Raw genomic sequence first — 20,604 nt, forward strand, 5'->3', positions numbered from 1 at the left:
CATTAATTTATTTGAGAATTGTTATAACATTCTAGCTCGCTAGTGCTTAGTGCAAGAAAAATATATTCTAAAGTTGACTCTTGTTGCTGGTCATGTAAATATATTAAAAGAGATCTATCTATCATCTATCTATCTATCTATCTATCTATCTATCTATCTATCTATCTATCTATCCATCCATCTATCATCTATCATCTCTCCACTGAAATAAAGCTTAGATTTTTCAAGTTCAGGTTTCAGAAATAGATTTTGTACCATTGTTTCAGAATTAGCCCAAGGCACTTATGGTATGATTGCACTAACTCTTGCTAGGCGATGGCAAGGGGAGGGGCCCCCTCTTTAAATATTCTCTACCTCCCCCATCATCATGACATTTTTCTTTTAAAATACAGTGGAGCAAAGAGTTGCTTTAAAAAAACACCAAAAAACCATGCTTTTTTTAAAAAGGCAGGGAAGGTGGGATGAAGCCAAAATGGAGTTAACCCCTTGTTTTCCTTATAGTGGTCCCGACACTGATGTATCCCGCTTTATAGCCCCAAGAGACTTCAAAAAATAACACACAGGAGATTCTCAAAATCAAATCTAGCACAGGACCAGAAGTTTAGGAGATGGCTAATCCCTTCACAGAGCGACAGTTTCCGGAGTGGTTATGAGAGCAACCCTTCTTTTCAGGGAACTCTGGGAAATGTTGTTATGTGAGAGGGGTAAAGGTAAAGGGACCCCTGACCATTAGGTCCAGTCGTGACCGACTCTGGGGTTGCGGTGCTCATCTCGCTTTATTGGCCAAGGGAGCTGGCATACAGCTTCCGGGTCATGTGGCCAGCATGACTAAGCCGCTTCTGGTGAACCAGAGCAGCGCACGGAAACGCCGTTTACCTTCCCGCCAGAGCGGTACCTATTTATCTACTTGCACTTTGACGTGCTTTCGAACTGCTAGGTTGGCAGGAGCTAGGACCAAGCAACGGGAGCTCACCCCGTTGCGGGGATTCAAACTGCCAACCTTCTGATTGGCAAGTCCTAGGCTCTGTGGTTTAACCCACCGCGCCACCCGCGTCCCATAAAGCCTATGGCACTATAAGGTATTCCCAGGTGGTCTCCCATCCAAGTACTGACCCTGCTTAGCTTCCGAGATCAGACGAGATCGGGCATGTTCAGGGTAGTATGGCCGTAGAGAGGAGTAGGACTCTCTTAACAGCTCTCTGCACCCTTAAAGTGACTGGTCAAAGTAGTACAGCCACACAGAGAGGTGGTCTTATATGTGGCTGTAATTGGAGAGTACCCAAACATGCATTGCGCCCTCTATAATATGCGGCAGAGGTGGGGAACTAGCTCACCTGCCAACCTCCTGACATTACGGTGCCGTTTCAAATCAAAGGCACTGAGCAATGCAAGTCCCGTCGATCAGCTGATTGCCAGCACTTGCCATGTGCTGTGCATGGGGCTTTGTAGATCCCTCTGATCACCAGTGTCTGCAAACGCCTTCTTGGCTGGGTCTTTACCTGCTCCACACAACATCATATACAATGACAGGTGTAGAGCAGGTGGGCATGGCTTGGCCCCCAAAATCTTTGCAAGCCTAATAGGGAGATTTGGCAGGTGTTATGAACTGGCTGGATGCAAAGGAATGGTGGGAGGCACCAGGTGGGGAACCCCCAAGGGAAGCAGGCTTAGAGCCCGGGGAGTGGTGGTGGGATGACAATGAGTGGTCAGAAGGAGAAGAGGGAGAGGACTGCAGGGAGGAGGTGTCAGAAGAGGGAACAGAAGAGGGAGCAGGGAGAGTCTGTGGCAGAGAGAGGTCCAGAAACAAAATGAGGGAGGCAAAGAAGCAGAGATGAGTCAGGCTGCTGAAGAAGCAAGAGTATCTCCACTTCCTGCTCGTTTCCCAGAACCAGAAGAGGTATGAAGAGAGAAGAGCAAAGGCAGGCACAGCGGCATAGTCTCACATTGCTTGGGAAGGACCCAGGAGAAGAGGGGACTTCAGAAGGGCAAGATCTACGAGGATGAGTTGCTGTGCTCACTAGGCCTGGCCTCCTGAATCAACCTTGTTTCCTTGAATGAATAGTTAATTTCACTGACGCCGTGTGATTTATTGCCAACCTGCTCCTGACTGCAGACTTCATTTGCTTACGGACTGGAAGGCCCCCACCCTTGATGTAAGACTTTCACTCCTCACCCCATCCCACCCCACCCCTCATAATAATGGGCATCTTGATGACGCGTGTGATAAAGCTCAGGACAAGATGTGGGAAGATGTGGAATTAGGAACTGCACCAGTCAATGCTGGCAAACCACTAGGGTGGTGGAGGAGGAGGAATCAGCTGGCGGAGGCAGATAAGCATGCCTTGAATAACCTATGACAAGCAGGAACATCATCATCCATCCCACAGAGCACCAATGAGATAGATGGAGAGGCTGACAAGTGGCTGGGCATCAGCTCACGCCAGCAGATGGATCTTGATGGGCTCAATTAAGACACCACATTGGATTAGCGGGGCTTCCCTCTCCTGTCCGCTTTGTGGCTTCCACATGGATCTAGCCAAGGAGCCCTGCAGCTGCTTCCAAGGGCAGGAGGGGGACGATGATGATGATACGGCACAGAGCTCATCCAGATGGGGGATCCAGAGAGAAGCCAAACTTTTCGGGAGACGGCATGAGCTGTGTTTTCTGCTGGTTGTTATTACATAAGCTATCAATAAAGCCAAACCTCAGGAAGGAAAAGGGAGTAGGTTAGGGCTGTAAATCAGAAGGGAACAAACCGGTGTGCTCGATCCATCTGGGGAAAGGTGGGAAGTTCATCTGCTAACAGCTGCTGTGTGTGTGTGTGTGTAGGAGTCTTGTCGAAAACCTATGCACATTCTTGCCTCTTTCCACTCACTTGAAATAAGTTTGCCTTATTAAACATCCAGTACCTATGAGTCACAGGCAAGAGGCAGATGGTGGCTTTTCCAGGGACCTTGAATCAGCCTGGAAGAGGAGTGCTGCTGCTCATGGTACGAATGCCCCCTGCAATTTTTCTTGTGGTCCAAAAAGGGTTTTTTTTGGGGGGGGGGACCTTTGAATAGCTTTGAAGAAACCTGTGTGACCCTTTTGACCAGAGGTGGCAGCAGGATGAAAGAAACTTCTACAGAGAAGCCATAGGAAGTGATGCCCTCCTCAAACCGCTTCCAAGTCTCTGGAGAAAGACCATCGTTTTCTGAGAGAGATGAAAAGTACTGGTCTACCTACCTGCTCTGGGTGGACCATCACAAGAGCTCTGACGAAGAGCAGCCGGCAGAGAGAAACAGAGAAGAGAAACAGGGAGAGAACTTGATTGGGAAGCAATCAGGTTATTACTTTCTCTCGTGGTTAGGGCTGTACCCAATTAAAGAAATCTCAGTCAATTAATCATGTGAGTTTTTTAGCTGGTTAATCAATCAGTTAAATGTGCATATTTAATTGCAAAAACAATAGTTCCAAAGGGGGAAAAAGCAGGCTTCCTTTTGTTTTTAGCAGATATCATTTCCCCTCCCTGTGTGCAAGAAACGACTGGGGCGAGGAGACGCCCCTTTTAAAAACGGGATTCCTACCTGTAGTTTTTATAAGGGCTTGTGTTCAAAAGCAATCCCATCATTTCTTTTTTGAAATAACCTGCTGCCCAATCTTTTTTTTTAGTGAATTGGAAGTTTTTAAGCCAACGTGTCTAACTGATTAATTGATTAAAACGGCCTTACTCTTGGTGGTTCTGTGCCCCATTAGATCTTCTTAAAAAATCAGGCAGCAACAGTGCAGAACATTAAGGGTCAATTTGTGCAGCTGTTTTCACTAGAGATGGACCAGCTCCCTTCAGCTCACGATGGATTGGACTGGAAATTAACTGAGCTATTCCCAGTCTGAACCCCCACAGCCCCCACTGAAATACCTCAGTTTATGTATCTGAGTCAGCTCTTTTTTTTTTATTTGAGCAAAGGTTGTTGCTGGTGCAACAGGACTCATCTCGTCCACCTCTTCCCACACGTCCATATTATGACCAAATCTGCTCCAGAAGGTTAAGGCCCCCCCAAGAAGGGATTTAAGGAGTCCATGGTGGCTGGGAGAGGAGAGAGGAAGAATGTTCTCTTTTGCAAGGAGCAATCCTGGCACCGACAGAAGGAGTGACTTGGCAACCCTGAATCTCTCTCGCACTGCCCTAACGCCAACCCAACCAGCCCACTACTCTGAAATGTCTCCTCCTTTCTTTTCAAACCCCAGCTGGTGGCTGTAGCAGCAACACTCCAGCCACGAGAGGAGAAGAGGGGGAAACGGTAATCTTCCTCACATTGCCCTGCTCTCCAGCCTGCTAATAGCATACAAAAACCAAAATTGGATGGTCCTTGGTTCACCGGCAGATTTGGGGGAATGCAACTGGTTCACCCTCACTGGGTGCCAAGAGGGTGCTGCAGGGGGTGCCACAACAGTGAATGGAAGGAGAGAGGCGATGTGTGTGTGTGTGTGCGCGCGCGCGCACACCCACCCACCCACCAAGTTTTGGTGTTGCACAGGGTGCTGCTGAAATTTGAAAGCCCCAAGAATCCCACACTCACAGGCTTCTCCCGCCTGTGATTTTTTGCGGGTCTCCGCCTTCGCCGTGGCAGCCAGACCCAGGTTCCCACGGGGCAAATTCCTCCCGATCAGAGGAATTCCGCCATTACCGGAGGCACCAACCCGGAAGTCCATTTTAGCTAACTTCCATTAACTGTTACTGGTCAGGAAGCCTCCTTGTTCTGAGATCAGTTCGAGAATGATGAAGCACTAATTTTCTTGTTCTGAGATCCTTGTTCTGAGATCAGTTCGAGAATGATGAAGCACTAATTTTCCAAAGTCGGATCCAGTCATCTGGAGAAAGGTTGTTTTCTGCTGCTCCAGAGAAGCGGACACGGAGCAATGGATCCAAACTACAAGAAAGAAGATTCCACCTAAACATTAGGAAGAACTTCCTGACAGTAAGAGCTGTTCGACAGTGGAATTTGCTGCCAAGGAGTGTGGTGGATTCTCCTTCTTTGGAGGTCTTTAAGCAGAGGCTTGACAACCATATGTCAGGAGTGCTCTGATGGTGTTTCCTGCTTGGCAGGGGGTTGGACTCGATGGCCCTTGTGGTCTCTTCCAACTCTATCATTCTATGATTCTATGAAATCATGCTTTCATAGGGTTACTCCATTTATGAGCTCCGACAATTTAACAGGTCTAGTGTCCAGATCAAGGGAAGTACGGTAATAGTATCACTCTATTCTGCCTTTATCAGACCACACCTACTGTGTCCAATTCTGGGTGTCACAACTGTGTCCAATTCTGGGTGTCACAATTTAAGAAGGACGTTGACAAGCTGGAAGGTGTGCAGAGGAGGGTGACCAAGATGATCAAGGGTCTGGAAACCAAGCCTGATGAGGAGCGGTTGAAGGAGCTGGGCATGTTTAGCCTGGAAAAGAGGAGACTGAGAGGTGGTATGATAACCATCTTCAGATATCTAAAGGGTTGTCACATGGAAGATGACACCTCACTCCAAAACTCCTAGTGATCACTCCTGACAGCTTCATGTAGATGCTAAACAGCCTTGGAGACCATAAAGTGTCCTGCAATGCCCCATAGCTCAAGAGCCAGAGGCCCAAGAAACACTCATCCAATGCTACTTTCTGTAGCCATCCCTGGAGATAAGACCCAAGCCACTGGATATCTCTTAAGCATTGTCTGAGATATACTTCATGAGTCTTCAGGTGCTTTCGACATGATTTCAGGACTGATTCAGTCCACCCCAAAAGATAAAATGGAGAACATGTTTCTCTGATACATCTCCAGACCCGAAAGAACATTCTAAGCATGTCCTGGGTTTCCACCAGCCACTGATTCTCCGCCGCCCTCACTGCCAAATATTCAGGGAAAAGAGCCAAGTCAGGCAGTTGGGAGATAAATCTTTAACTCTCTTTGGCTGTGCCGGGACATTGCTCGTGATTAATGGAACTCAGAGATTCCTTTCTCGTTGTATCCTTTCCTGAATTTTGGTTTAAAGTTGAGTCTAGTTTTTCTCTTATTTGTGCATTCAGTCTTTGGGGGATTGGGGGGGGGGTGCAGGGAAGTTTCTAGGAACGTACTGACAATAAGTCCTCCTGAGATCCTGATAGTGTGTGAACCTACATTATGTACAAGCTCAGTTTCATTTGGTAGCTTGAGGTGTGTCCATTCAGCAACTTTCCTGCCTGTTACCTGGCTAACATGATGCCAAACCAGAAATGCAGAAAGCTTGACTAATGAAAAGGGCTGAATTGGGATACCTGACAACCGCATATGACAACTGATCTTCTGCATCATGGTATATGATGTAGTTGCTACATTGCATTAGTATTTGTGTGAGATGGTTTTCCACATTGGGAGCAATACCCTTGAAAAAGACTAATGCAAAAAGTGAATGGGCAACCTATAAAAGTTGGAAGTAGAGCATGGAAGTACAGTAGAACAACAATTGAAATTGAAAAGTTTTGAGGACAAAAAGACAGTTAGTATCAGACTGGTTGCAATACCATCAATTACATGATGTGTTTAAAACAGATAAGAAAAATGGATTTAGTAAGGAAATTTCAAGGTTTGGAAAACAATATGAAGTTACTTTCAAAAATAGAGAAAATAAGGGAAGCAGTTGAAAAAAGATTGATAATGGTAACCATGTAAGGGGGAGTCAAAAGATTCAGGGAATCCTAAATGATGATGTTTAATGTTTGAATTTAAATTTGCAATGTAAAACTCAGTAAAAAATATTTGCCAAAAAAATAGTATTAGTGTGAGATTGCACTGCATCATGGCATTTGTAGTGTTTGATGCAAACACTGATTTACTGGGAATTGCTTTTACTCCTCTGGGCTCAGGAGCTTTCTTCAGCTTGGGCATTTGGCTGACCTTAGGACTGGGCACAGATCCTTCAAGCTCATAGCCAGAAGGAGAGATACGTCCAACATTCTCTGAAAATTTCCTCCTGAAATTTGGAGTTCTGAATTACCCGGTCCTGAAGTGGAACCACTGATGCATTAGAAATTCTCTGTTGTACCACTTTTTAGAACTGAATTTTGCAGAGCACTGTTGCATGTGGTGTTCCACACAAATGCTGGTTTCTTCTTTCACGTCTCCTTCCATCTGTATTATGATGCACTGCTGAAAACCTGCTAAAAACACAATCTTAATAAGACTGCATCTATAACTGCATCTTACTTCCCCATCTGGGGGAACCGACACACAGAGCCACAAGTTATCGGTTCTAGCTCTGGAAGTTCCTGGCATGTAAATGCTTAAGAGTATGATGTGCAATGTGGTAACCCCATGTGTCATGTGCATATAGTCATCAAGGAGCCATAACTGACTCCATCTGCATTTGAGAGCACACCTACTGACAAATCCATGTTTGCCTCTGTGTGATACGCAAAATGGCTCTCAGCAGTGGTAATGAGTTATGAGTAGCAATGGACGGATCTGTCAACTTCACTTTCTATTGAGTTCAGTTTGCCCCATTTCTGGATCAGTTTGCATTTTTCGGATAAAAAACTCTGCATGAAAGTTTGTACACATATCCAGGCTTCCTGTTTCTTCTAATATATGCTTCTTCCACACAGTTTCCCTGAATAATTGCATTTTTTGCAAGTAATTGCCCCTACTGTGATGCATTTTTTAAATGTTATTTTCACCAAAATGTGTGTTTCCCCCCCAATAAACATGGTTTTGTACCCATGTTTTGGTCAGATAGCTGTCTTGCAAAATTCAAAGAGGTCATGACTTTTGAAGTCTTGCTGTGCATTGTTTCAAGAAGTGTGAATTATGTGAACCAGAATAGGAACTAGGGATGGGAATCCCCTCCCCAATCTCTACCTTGACCTCCTATGCTCAGGCTGAAGAAGCATCTGCAGGTATAAAGGGATATCTCTTGTTCCGTTTGGCTAGTTCTATCTCCTCATTTTATTTTGGATGAAACAGAGGAGGCTTAAAGGGAGATAGCTCCTTTGTTATTAAAATTGTGGAAGCAGGAAGTGACGATAATCATTTTGTTGTTTGGGGAATAGAGGGAAAGGGTGACTGAACTTCTGTGGGATGCAAATTTTGAAGGCAGCCCCCGCCGACAAAGTAAGAAACACGATGAGAGATGATCAACATAAATATTTGAACACTCTCCTCATTCTCGGATCCAAACCCAGAGAGGCAAAGTTGAATATCTTCTAGGGTTGATGCAATAATTCATAATTAATTTCCCATGCATTGGGTTTAATAGGCAGGTTTAAACAAAGGCTGTCAGTTTCCCTGATGGCAATCAGATTATCATCGATGGACCCCGATATTCAAGATTCCAATAAACTCTGATCCTCAGCCATGGAAAGTTTCTCTTTCGGGTTGCAGTAACAGCAGTGAAGACTCCAATACAGACTGCCTGAGCAGTTTGGTGATGGCAAGGATTGTTCATAAATATTCCAGCTGCTCAGAGAACAAAGCTGTCTGGCTGCCTACAAGCCAGCTTCTCCGAAGGAAGCGAATGTTCTCAATTCGTCTGGGACTGAAACCTCATGCAGACCAGAAGATTATGAGGCAGGTTGAAGCAGTTGCAACAGGGAAGATAAGGGCATGTTGCCTGGCAGAGGGAAGGTTGAGGGAATAGGTGGAGAAGTGAGGGAATAAGCAGTTAGTGAGAGAGGAATGCTAAAGAGACCTCACAATGCCTATTGACTAAACTGGTTATTTCATTAAATATACAGTGGTACCTTGGTTCTTGAACTTAATCCCGCTTGGACTACTGCAACGCGCTCTACGTGGGGCTACCTTTGAAGGTGACCCGGAAACTGCAATTAATCCAGAATGCAGCAGCTAGACTGGTGACTGGGAGTGGCCGCCGGGACCACATAACACCGGTTCTGAGAGATCTGCATTGGTTCCCAGTACGTTTCCAAGCACAATTAAAAGTGTTGGTGTTGACCTTCAAAGCCCTAAACGGCCTCAGTCCTGTATGCCTGAAGGAGCGTCTCCACCCCCATCGTTCAGCCCGGACACTGAGATCCAGCGCCGAGGGCCTTCTGGCAGTTCCCTCATTGCGAGAAGTGAGGTTACAGGGAACCAGATAGAAGGCCTTCTCAGTAGTGGCGCCCGCCCTGTGGAACGCCCTCCCTTCAGATGTGAAGGAAATAAGCAGCTATCCTATCTTTAAAAGACTTCTGAAGGCAGCCCTGTTCAGGGAAGTTTTTAATATTTAATGCTGCATTGTTTTTAACACTTGATTGGGAGCCACCCAGAGTGGCTGGGGAAGCTCAGCCAGATGGGCGGGGTATAAATAATAAATTATTATTATTATTATTATTATTATTATTATTATTATTATTATTCCATTCCGGGAGTCCGTTCGACTCCCGAAGCCATTCAAAAACCAAGGCGCGGCTTCCAATTGGCTGCAGGAACATCGTGCACTCAATCAGAAGCTGTGGAAGCTGCGTCGTACGCCTGGCTTCTGAAAAACGTTCACAAACCGGAACACTTACTTTCGGGTTTGCGGCGTTTGGGAGCCGATTTGTTCAACAACTAAACCCTTTGGCAACCAAGGTAGCACTGTATCCTTGAATACTATGCTCAGGATTTTCTTATCTCTTAAAAAATAAAACATAGCATAAGAGCAGCCACTGCTTACCCAATTCAGACTGCTTTGAGATTCGTCCCCCCACTATCAAGTGGTATGTAGATTTTATGAAGTAAATAAAAGAAATAATGGTTGGGGGTTTCTTTTCTTTTTAAAGTTTTGAACTGGCCCTGGTCAAATTCTGTCTAACAATTTTGGGGAAAGGGATGTGAATCAAGGGTTTGCCACCTCTTAAGCATTATACATCACTGGCAGCTCTCTGGCCTTTTGAGGGAAGGTCCATTCTAAAAGGTCTAAAGTTTAGCTCAAAGTAGATGGAGTAAGTACGAATAAATAAATTATTATTAACTGCCTTGGAGCAAACTATTAAAAAACACCCTTCAAGGTGCACTGAACATGGGTTTTCCCCCTCTTTGTTGCAGAATGCGAAGATATTAGCTATTGAATCGCAGCAGAAATCCTCCTTTGTGTTTGATAATGATCCTGGCAAGTAGCTGATGTTCATCTCCCTGCATCATTTCTTGCATTATACAAGTACATAATTTCCTAAGGAGCAAATTATGTGGGCATGAATCATCCCATGTTTAAAATAAATAACTTTATGCTTTGTGCTACACTTATTGTGCAGATTGTTCAGCAATGCTTTTAACGTACCTGGAAAAGTGAGGGTAACGGAGATCAAGATTAAGGCTGAAATTGGAACGTCTCATTTTCCGATATTCATATATATACATATATATATATATATATATATATATATATATATATATATATATGCGCCTAGTATGACCTGTGAGGAAATTTGAATCCCGTATATGCATTATCTCAACTTCTCGTTTCCATACTTAAATCATGAGGGGGATTTTCTTCTTCTGGAAAATGTCTTGTATTTATTTTTATTAACGGTTCTGTTTCTTCCTCTGAGCATCCTTAACCTTGAGTTAATTAAGTTTTTGGCTGGGAATTTCCTTCATATTTTAATAAGACACATAAATTACATTAAGAGTATAAATTAGGTTCCTGAAGGTCTCAAGGCCCACAGGGACTCAGCAATTGTTGGACGGCAAAACATAGAAAGCCTTTCACAACAGATCAGGCCTCTCCTTGAGTTTTAACTAATTTCCTAATCTTATTCCAAGACACAATTATAACTTGGGCCTCTTATCTCTGGTGCCTGTTTTGCTAGGTGGGGTCTGTAAGGCACAGGAGTACAATTCAGGCCTTTTATGCCAAATGGATGTCAAATGTACAGAACATGTATCTCTGTATCTGCAGTAGAACTATTCAGATAAGACGTTCACACAATCTGTACTTAAATGATACCAAAGAATTCATGAGTTGTGGTATTGACAGCTTAGACCTCATTCTCGCAGCAGAATGTCTCAGAAGGCTCCAAGTGACTGTCATAGCTACCAGTTCTGACAGCTGCTATGGGCCCTTCTTACAGCAGCATCACAGATACCCATCTACCCACTCACCCAATCCTCTTTGAACCCAGTGGGACATGTGTAGGTGTATAAAATGAACAGCTCTAGAAAGAGGGTTTGCATACATAGGGGAAATGTGCAATAGTTAATTCTAGGGCAGTAAAGGTAAACAAAAAACAAAAAACACGGCCTGATCACTGGTCACAGAATTATAGAATCATAGAGTTGGAAGGTACCTCAAAAGGTAATCTAGTTCAACCCCCTGCAATGTAGGATTCTTTGTACCCAACGTGGGGCTCAAACCCACAACCCTGAGATTAAGAGTCTCATCATCTACCCACTGAGCTATTTAACTTCCTACTCACAAGTTATCAAGATGGAGAACTCTATTCATGGTGAAAACAGGGTTCTGCTCTGCTCCTGAAACATCCTAAATGCATTATAAATGCCATGCTAAGACCACTGCAACCTTCTGATACCTTACACAGAAAAAGTGGTAGCCCTGGTGGGAGACCACCCCGATGGCAGGTGCTTGAACAATACGATGGTTGCAACAACATGGTGATGTTGTGGACAGCATGCCAGCTCATGGAGTTAGGCAAATCTGTCCGTTTTGGTTTCTTCCCATTCCTCATTTTCCCAGCCTTAAATTCAGTTCTCCACATTTCCACATGAGTTAAAATCAGTGCCGTTTTGAAGGATTCGGCCCATCATATTGTTTCAAAAGGAGGTCCAGTTGTATCCAAAGATAGACAAGAACTTGCTTCTTGATCTCAGGAACCATCATGCAAAATTTGTTTAGGATTTGTGACGAGGCCCCCACATGCACAGAGGACTGGTGAAGACATGAACAACTTTTGGAAATATACAGTATTTTTTAAAATGTCACACACACACATTTTATCCTTGTGTATGCATTTTTTGTCCACGTTACTTGGCTTGAAAACTGCATTGGCAAAATACAGAGAAGCGTGTTTCGATTCTTGTATCATTTTGAACTTGGGAGGGTCCTCTTCTGATGTGAACTGAGTCACGTTCCTCCCCTCCCCATCCCTACACGGAGGCCATTCCCAGTGACCCGCGCATGATGCTCTGAACGTGAGGTTTGTCGCCGAGGGCTGTTCCAATGGAACAATGCTGAGCGAGGCTGGATGCTGGATGAGCTTGTGGGTCTGGGAGTGATTCCAGGAGCCTCGGGAAGCAAGAGCACGCATCTAACGCGGACAGCGGGACTGATCAGTCCACAGAAACTCCACTGAAGAAAAAGAAGCTGAGCTGCATCTGTTCATCTTTCCCCCCGCTCTAAATCAAAACTTGCTTTTTTATGGCTCTCTGGAAACCTTGGGGGCCACAGGGCAAAAAAGAACAGAGTGTCGTATTCCAAGTAGATCCTTCAACACAGATGTAGGGAAATGATCTCTGGGCTGCTTACCAACTCTTTCCCAAAGTGGCGGGGTGTTCAGAGCAGCTTTTTGAAGGATCCGTTCCCTTTCCTAGGAGACCTGAGCACCAGAGCCTTAGGGGCAAAACACACATTACGTGTCGGCCACAAGAAACAAAGCCCTGACAGCCTCTTTGAGTACCCTCAGGAGGGTGCCCTATGCCTGAGAGAGGAGGCAGAGGAAGGGAATGATTAACACTTCCCCATATTATCCCTCTTTCAGCTGCTTTTGCCTTGCCAGTGTTTTGGACCTCACAGGAACTGTGCAGGGATAAATGTAGCTGTGCGCGAGAGAGGTGGTTTGGACATGTTTAGGGGGGAGATATGGGCTGGCAGAAGAAGGGAGGAGCCCTCTCCCCAACCCTGCAGCCCATCTCTTCGAAATACAAGAGGGTCTGTGGCTGCAGTATTATAGGGTGTTAGGGGAGAGGTAGGGCCCAAGGAGAAGGGGACGACAGAGGACGAGATGGTTGGACAGTGTTCTCGAAGCTACCAGCATGAGTCTGACCAAACTGCGGGAGGCAGTGGAAGACAGGAGTGCCTGGCGTGCTCTGGTCCAGGGGGACACCACTAAATGACTAAACAACAACGAAGTATCTCGGGGGGAAGGGACACACAGGCCATGCTCCTTCTGGGGTAGTTTGTTTACCTTTGGTTCGCACCCTGCGTTCAACTCTCACCTGTGGTTCCTAGAAGCTGTCAGCATGCCACAGTAGCCACCCCCCGGGAAACGGCTTTGACTGGCCAGCTAAGCCAGGTGAGGGTAGCCAACAGGTCTCAAACCCTCAATGAGTTAGGTGGTGGGCAGGACCAACTGACCAATTGCAGCCCTTGGCACTGCACCCAGGGGAAATTTAATTCACCACACCGGTTCTCCCACCCTTCCTCCCTCAGGAGGCATTTTATGGGTGCAGCAATGCTAGTTCCAAAACACGATGCCCAGCACCTCCTGGGAGAAAACCCTGCCTGAAACCCCAGAGAAGCGCTGCCAGTCAGTGTTGACAATACTGAACTGGATGGACCCAATAGTCTGATTCAGTATGCGGCAGCTTCCTATGAGGAATCACTTCAGGTCACCAAAACCTGACAAGTTCTGAGCACACGGAAATTGCTTCTGGTGGAGGTCCACCTCTTCCTTCTATGGTCAACCACCTGACCACTGTAATCCATATCCTGGCAATCTTGAGGCTGGATTACTGCAATGCTCTCTCCATGGGGCTGCTCTTGGGTCTGGTCTGGGAACTTCAGTTGGTGCAGAATGCAGTGGTTCATCTGCTGATGAGGGCATGTAGCTGACAACATGTGACACCATGGTTAAGGCATCTGCCTCAGCTGCCCAGCTCGTGCTGAGCCAGGTTCATGGTTTTTGTATTCAGTCTTCAACTTCCTGAACAACTTCCATCCAGGGTCCTTTAGGGACCACCTGATCACTGAGGTCTTCTGTAGGATCATCTTCGGTTGCCCCCTGAGGCTCATCTGACGTCAACGCAAAACGGAGCAGCCAGTGTTATTGGCCCAGCCTTGCGGAACATTCTTCTGATAGAGATTCAGCAAACATCTTCAGTATTAATTTTTAAATGTTTGCTGAAAACTTTTCTGTGCCGCCAGGCTTATGCAGACAATTAAAGGAGGGGAGGAACGTGGGGAAGAAATTCTGTTACAGTTTGCTGGTGATCTATGATTTTGGTTCCTGTGTGCTTATTAGTGTGTACATATTTGTTGAGCACCGCTTTGATATTTTGCATGAAATTGCAGCGCATAAGCATTTTTAGAAATAAAAGAAGTGAGTAAAATACACACACTTCCAGACTCCAGCTTTAGTTCTGGAGAAAGAAAAGCTGTGGGTTCTAATCCAAGAAAGCTGTCGCTACAATAACATGACTAGGAAGGTGGGGTTTTTTTAAAAATCAAATATCTGAAAAGTTCTAAGGAGTGGCAAATGGGGTACTGCCCCACCAATCTCAGCTCACTCTCAGCTGATCCCCACCTGCCTATCTTCTTAGTTTCAGCCTGTGGCCCTGATGTCAGCTTCCTCCCTTTCAGTATCAGTGTTGCTCCTTGTAGGACTTCATAGATGAGCCTTAGGGTGCCTTCCAACCCTACAATTCTATGATTCTATGAATAATATTCAATTACCGTATTTTTCGCTCTATAAGACGCACCAGACTACAAGATGCACCTAGTTTTTGGAGGAGGAAAACAAGAAAAAAAAATATTCTGAATCTCAGAAGCCAGAACAGCAAGAGGGATCGCTGCGCAGTGAAAGCAGCAATCCCTCTTGCTGTTCTGGCTTCTGGGATAGCTGCGCAGCCTGCATTTGCTCCATAAGATGCACACACGTTTCCCCTTACTTTTTAGGAGGGAAAAAAGTGAGTCTTATAGAGCAAAAAATACGGTATATTCCGGAAGCGTGGGAGATTTCAAGGGGTCAGGAAAAAAATATGGATGTACTGTGCTATATTAGAAGCAAAAAAATTGTTTTGATGAATTGGAAGAGCGGCAAAAAGATTCAATTGAGCACATGGATTGATAATACGGACAGATTAGCTACATACGAACAAATTGCATGTCGACGCAAAATAAGAATGGAGAAATATGAAGAAATCTGGAACGAATATTTAAGCGATTAGGCGGATAGTTGTGGGAAGTAGGGAGAGGAGAGAGAAGTGGAAAAATATTGTTTAAAAAGGTGTAGTCATAGATATATCAGGGCATTCAAATCTGAATTGTCAAATTGTGTTATTATTATTATTATTATGTTTTTTGTTGTACAGTCATACCTCATGTTATGTTTGCTTCAGGTTGTGCATTTTCAGGTTGCATCCTGCGGCAACCCGGAAGTACCGGAAAGGATTACATCCGGGTTTTGCCACTCGTGCATGCGCAGGTGCGCAAAAGGATGTCATGTGCAGAAGCGGCGAATTGCGACCCGCGCACGTGCAGATGCGAGTTGCGTTCTTTTCAGGTTGCGAATGGGCCTCCGGAACAGATCCCGTTCGCAACCAGAGGTACCACTGTATATGTCTTTTGCGGTTCTTGTTTGTATCCCAAAAATTATTAAATAAAATTAAAATAATAATAATAATAGCCAGATGGATCAGGCCAATGGCCCATCTAGTCCCACATCCTGTTCTCACAGTGGCCAAGCTATGGGGAACTGGAAAGCAGGATTCGAGCGCAAGAGCCCTCTCCTGGCAAAGCAGCTGGATTTCAGAAGCATCCCTGCCTCCGAACCTCAATGGTTCCATTTACAGATAGGTAGCCGTGTTGGTCTGCCATAGTCACAATAAAAAAATTCCTTCCAGTAGCACCTTAAAGACCAACTAAGTTAGTTCTTGGTATGAGCTTTCGTGTGCATGCACACTTCTTCAGATACACATACTTCAGATACAGATACTTCAGTGTATCTGAAGAAGTGTGCATGCACACGAAAGCTCATACCAAGAACTAACTTAGTTGGTCTTTAAGGTGCTACTGGAAGGAATTTTTTTATCCGAACCTCAAGGCAGAGCCTAGCCATCATGGCTAGTAGGAAGTGTTCTTGCTAAATAGGAACAATTAGGGCATGCACAGGTTGCAGGTGGGGGAAGATGGGGGCGAACAGAGAATTGTTTTATAGTGATTTTATTTTTTATTAAATTTGTGTGGTTACAACATAAAAACACAAAATGCATAATGAAAACAAAACCAACACATTTAAATGGGAATTGGATGTCAATCGGCCAAAAGCCTGGCTGAAGAGGAACATTTTTGCCTGGCGCCTAAAAATACGTAATGAAGGCACCAGGCAAACCTCCCTGGGGAAAGCATTCCATCAGTGTGGAGCCACTGCAGGAAAGGTGTGTTCTTGTGTTGCTCCCCTCTGGACCTCTTGTGGAGGGGGAGCACAACAAGGGCCTCTGAAGATGATCTCAGGGTCCAAGTCGGTTCATATGGAGAGAGGCAGACCTTGAGGTGTTGTGGTCCCGAGAAGCCGCCATTTGCTTCAATAGCTCATTTCTGCACTGCAAGAGGAGAACTCTCACTATTAATAATTCCCTCCCACATACTTCTTCCCATGCTCTTCCCATGCTCTCCCCATCCCAACTTCTTCTGACTAAGCACCCTTGTTTTGCGCCCTTCCTGCTTGCGAGGTCCCATTCTTACAAAGATTGCAGGCTGAGCTTTCTTTCAAGGAGCGTTTGTGTAGGCCGCAACCCATTTTATCACAAAGATTTCCTGCCAATACTTGCAACCTCTACAGGCACCCACATCCATACACACAAACACACACACACACACACACACTTTTGCATTATTTATCTTCTTTTCTTTTTCGCTGGTGTCTGTAACACCTCTCAATTTAATGTCATCGGAACATTTAATTAATGTGCTGTTTGTTCCCTCTCCTGGATAATTAATTGGAGGCGTGCGATAAAGCCGGGCCCTGACGGAGAGAGCTTGCGTTCCCAGCTGATGCCTCCCTCCATCTCAATATATTATTGTTGCTTTCTGGTTTACGGCCCTTCTGCCGGTTTTCGGTCCGTATGACAAGGGCTTTCAGCCAAACCAATTTGGATTCATTTGTCAAGCGAAGATATCGGGAGACAGACACGCACCCTTAACCACTTTGCAAGGAAATCAGGGGGTGATTATGAGGCATTTTACCACACTCTATTAATCTATTAATTCTGCCCCCTTCCTACCTCCGAGCAGTCTGTTTATCTGGCATTACCGCCATCCCTATAAATCAAAAATGCCACGTGTGGGTTGGAGGCGAGGGACAGCTATTTACAAGAGGCAGTGTAAAGATTTAAGGAGAGCTGAATCAGACCAAGGACCCATGTGGTTCAGCACCTTCTAGCGTGATGGGTGGTGGTTCCCCTAGCTCTCATTCTGAAGGGGTGCTTTTTTAAAAAGAAAAGAAAGGAGGAGGAGGAGAAGAAGAAGAAGAAGAGGAGGAGGAGGAGGAGAAAAGGAGGAGGAGGATTAGGAGGAGGAGGAGGAGGAGAAGATGATGAGGAGGAGGAGGAGGAGAAGAAGAAGAAGAAGAAAAGGAGAAGGGGGAGAAAGAGCAGAAGAAGAAGAAAAGGAGGGGGAGGAGAGGAAGAAGAAAAGGAGGAGGAGGAGGAGGAGGAGGAGGAGGAGGAGTTGTACTCCTTTGGAGGGTATCCAACCAGCCACCTGCTGTTAAACCACTTTAAGAGCTTCTATTCCAAATTGGTATAGTCTTGCTTTACAGAGGGCAGTTCTTTATTTCAAGAGCTATCAGAGAAGTCTGTTTGCCCTCCTCAGGCAGGCGGCTTTGTGGGTGGGCACTGCGTTTCCCCTGTGAACTGGACTATTGCTGGCCAGATCGTCCTCCTGTCACCAAATTGGCCAATGATGGCAGGAATTTAGGGGTGTGCCTCTGGGCGTGGTGCCAACCGACCAGTAGCAGCGCTTGGCACCACACCCAGGGCAAATACCCAGCTGGCAGGGCCTTTGAGTTTCTCTCTCTCGCCGTGCCCAAGTTCTGGACTTGGGACGACATCGGATTGACACCTCAATACCTACTACAAGCACTGTGTCAGGAAGATTTTGGGCATCACGGGGCAGGGCAGAGTCTCAAACAAAGATGTTCTCTCCCAAGCCCACATTGCCAGCATGTTCACACTCCTGTCTCAGCAATGTCTACACTGGCTTGGTCATGCCCAAGATGGCAGGATCCCCAAGCTGGCTTCTGGCACCAGGCCAACTCTGCGTCACAAAGATGTCTGCAAACGTGACGTGGAGGCTGGCAGCATCACCCCCGCCATGTGGGAATCCCTTGCAGACAATTGCAGTGCCTGGAGACAGACAGGCAGGTCATGTATTGGCAGTGGTGACCAGAGGAAGAATGACCACTGGTAGAAACTCAGGGAGAAGAAATGCCATGGTGCATCTGCAGCAGCACATCTGGATGCCTTCATCTGCCCCAGCTCCCATACTGGTCTCTACAGCCACCGCAGGCACTGTAAGTCTCCAAAAGGTTGACTTCATCCCTTAAGGCACACACTTCCATTTTCTCCTGAACTAGATGGATGCCAAACAAGCAATAATTTTAGAATTTGTATCTTATACATATACATTGCTGCAACTCTGTATCAATAGAAGACATAACTCATTTACTCCTTGAGCGCCCTTTCTATGATGATCTCAGAAACAATTACATCCACCCATTACTAAGATTACAGAAGGGAAGGTCGTCTCTTGCAAATACCTTTTTTTTTTTGCTGTCAATGTTGAGAGATATACATCCCATCTAAATTTCTTGTTAGGGCTTTACAGATTTATGTAACAAAACTTGAGGGGGGAAAGGGATTTATCCACTGGGGTTGGGGAGTAGAATTTATTATTAGTAGCAGTATTCATGTTGTTGTTATTGTTGTTTGTGTAATGGCTGCTTGCTAAACACAATAAACCAAACTGACTGACTATACATATACTGTACATCACTGCATGTACAGATCATGTCCACTCTTTCCCATTTTGGCACTGCATATCTTTCTTTTCTTCTTTTTGACATGGGTAAATGGCCACCCTGCTCATGACGTGATTTGCGCTGCGGCAAAGCAAGGTGGAACTCCGGCTGCTTGTAGGAGGGTTTCAGGTGAATGCAGGCAATCAGGGAACGCAAAGCTCCTACGTTGCTTCTGCAGGAAAAATAGTGAGCCTCAGCAGCACCAACTCATGGCTGCCTCCTAACTGTGAGCTCTGCACAGCAAACATGCTGCTTTGCCCAAGAAGGAGCCCAGCCCCTTACATGATGGAGCAGGGAAGACTTGACTTGTACTGGGTTGTCTGTGGAGTCTCCCAAGTCAGCTGCTGGGTGAGTTAGTCCCTGAGGTCAACATCAGGTTGTAAGCACTTTCCTCCTCTCTGTTTGGAGCTTTTGCAAAAGCACCACCTCTATCAGAGCACCTTCTGCTGACTCAAGGAAAGCCATTGCCACATGAGTGGTGGGGCGCTGGCACTGTGAGGCTAGGACTTGCCTTCTGCTGAGTCAGGAGTTCATCTAGCCAGTATAGTGCCATGGAGAAGGGACTCGCAACCATAGATGCTCTCTCTTTCCCACTTTAGACCAGGGACAAGCAAAGGAAAAGAGATGCTTGCCTGTTTTACAAATGAATACTTAAGTGTGTCTCAGAAGAAGATAAGATGAGCCCGCTGACCAATGGCCCATCTTGTCTAGCCCTCCTGCTCTCACAATGGCCAACCAGAGGCCTATGGGAAACCCAGTCCACCCGTGCCAAAGACAGTCGCCATGCAAATAGGCACACCTGAGCAATTGCATATTTGCAAATTCCAATGCAAGCTGAGCTCATCTGCCCCTCCAGGATTAATGCGCGGATCAGAACTTAGAGATCCATCTGCTTCTTCTCTCCCCACAAGTCCTGTGCACTTCTTGGCTCAAAAGAAAATGCAGTGGAATTCAATCCACTGTTGAAATGTATCACATCTCTCCTAAAAAGGGATCCATGATGGACTCAACGAGATTGGCCTGTCTCTGGGCTTAGGGATGTTCAAGTCTGTCCTGGATTAAGGTTAGGACGTGTGCAGTGTTTTAGTACATTCATAGCATTTTGTCATGGACTGGCTGGATGCTGAGGGGTGGTGGGAGACACCAGCTGGGGAACCTTCAAGGGAACTCCCAAGGGAAGAAGGCTCAGAGCCAGGGGACTGGTGGTGGGGAGATGATGAGTGGTCAGAGGGAGAGACGGGAAAAGAGGAGGAGGTGTCAGAAACTGAAGGGGCAACAGGGTTTAGTGAGCAGGGAGACTCTGTGGCAGAGAGCAGTCCAGAAGCAGAGGCAGAAGCGAAGGCTAGAGAGGAGTCAGGCTGCTGAAGATGCAGCAATGAAGCAAGCTGCTGAAGAATCCAGGGAGTCTCCTTCTCCTGCTGCGAACAGAACCCCCTCCTCCCGGGTCTCCTAGAACACACAGGGGAATGAAAAGTGCAGAAGAGGTTGTGCATGGGGCGGTCTATGATTGCTTGGGAAAAAATGGGATGGGACTTAGGCAGCTGTGGGAAGGCGGGGACCACCAGTCCTCGCAACTACCCGATTGGGGGGAAGACCTACTGGGAAGAGTTGCTGGGCTTGCAAGGCTTGCACTATTTCGATTTCTTTGAAT

General features: G+C 45.9%; 1 long non-coding RNA gene across 1 annotated transcript in view; it reads right to left on the reverse strand.

Moving 5' to 3' along the window:
• Nucleotides 1-16,180: 16,180 nt before the first annotated feature.
• LOC310707557 overlaps nt 16,181-20,604 on the reverse strand; it is a 45,551-nt gene continuing 41,127 nt past the window's right edge. The window contains exon 3 of the long non-coding RNA XR_014526577.1: nt 16,181-16,476. This is a non-coding gene — a long non-coding RNA (uncharacterized lncRNA). The remainder of the gene's footprint in view (nt 16,477-20,604) is intronic.

The sequence above is a fragment of the Podarcis liolepis genome (genome assembly GCF_965112155.1).
Source record: "Podarcis liolepis genome assembly, chromosome: 5".
NCBI lineage: Eukaryota > Metazoa > Chordata > Lepidosauria > Squamata > Lacertidae > Podarcis > Podarcis liolepis.